Source organism: Mus caroli, chromosome 1, assembly GCF_900094665.2.
Source record: "Mus caroli chromosome 1, CAROLI_EIJ_v1.1, whole genome shotgun sequence".
NCBI lineage: Eukaryota > Metazoa > Chordata > Mammalia > Rodentia > Muridae > Mus > Mus caroli.
In genome coordinates, this window is record NC_034570.1 from 40,063,289 (window position 1) to 40,064,665 (window position 1,377).

Genomic DNA, 1,377 nt, shown 5'->3' on the forward strand with positions numbered 1-1,377 from the left:
TCTCCCCATTTTTACTCTCTTCTCCTCTGAGATGGTGGAAGTCCTTCCTGAGTATTCCCTGACCCTGGCACAGTAAGTCTCTGCAGGGTTAGGCACAACTTCTCTTACTGAGGCCAGACAAGACAGTCCAGCAAAGGGAACAGATTCCTCAGACCCGCAATAGCTTTAGAGCCAGCCCCTGCTCCAGCTGTTGGTTTCACATGAAGACCAAGCAGCATATCTGTTACAAACGTACGGGGAGGGGAGCCAGGGGTGGCAGGGGGAGATTAGGTCCAACTTGTGCATGCTCTTTGATTGATGGTACCGTTTCTGAGAGATCCCAAGGGTCCAGCATAATTGACTCTGTTGGTCTTCCTGTGGAGTTCCTATCCGCTCCAGGACCCTCAAGCCTTCTGCCAACTCTCCAAAAGTGTCCCCATGCTGTCCAATGTTTGGCATCTGTTTCTGTCAGTTGCTGGGTCTCTCAAAGGACAGTCATGTCCTGCTAGGTTACTATCTGCAAACATAACAAAGTATCATAAAAATTTCGAATGCTTCACAGATTTGCATGGCATCCTTGTGCAGGGGCCATGCTATTCTTCTCTACATCATGCCAGTTTTAGTATACATGCTCCTGAAGAAAGCACTTGTTTCAGTTTCTTTAATGCTGATTTATAAATGGATTCTGAACACTGTATAGAATCCCGAGAGGATGCAGACATGTTGGAAACACTACTCTAACCATTATTGCCTTCTGCCTCTTCTCTTTCAACTAGAATGTTATCTAGGGCCAAATATTACCATAGCCTGCCTGAAGAAGTGTACCTTTCCAAGTGGTATGTAGTGAAATAAGCTGTTAGGCACTGGGACAGGATGCCTAGAACTGACTAGTGAAGTCACTGTCCCAAGAGGGACCTAAATGTAAAGCTCAGTTCAGGAGAGACTGTACACACGGAGGTGGGAAGCTCTGTATGATTCAGGGTTTAGTGCCCTGGCACATACCTCAAGACCAAGTTCTGATATCCTTCCAAGGCACCTATTCGAAGCTTGTAAAAATGACAAGTGATGTTTCCTAATAAATTAGAAATGATCAAACAAAACCGTGTTGAAAGAAGGAAGTAAATGTTCCAGAACAGTGGATAGTCCCAAATTAATGTATTCCATGGGACTTGAGAGCCCACCAGTTGACTTTCCTTGGGAGAGGCTGGAGAACATTTCATTAACTATGGTGCTGAGAATACTCCACAAGGACAGAGTTGCTGAGAAGCTTACTAATGGCTGCCCTGAAGACCAAGGCTGATAGCAGATACTAGCATTCTGGAACTTATCAATGGGAGCAATGACTCAAGAGGAAACAAGAATTGATAGCAGCATTTGGTTGTCACATAGACCCTATGT

The 1,377-nt window shown here is 45.1% G+C and overlaps 1 non-coding gene across 1 annotated transcript; it reads right to left on the reverse strand.

Annotated features, from left to right (window-relative positions):
• Positions 1 to 519: 519 nt before the first annotated feature.
• Positions 520 to 626, reverse strand: LOC115032359. Its single transcript, XR_003838038.1, has one exon. It is a non-coding gene; the product is annotated as a U6 spliceosomal RNA (small nuclear RNA).
• Positions 627 to 1,377: the final 751 nt, after the last annotated feature.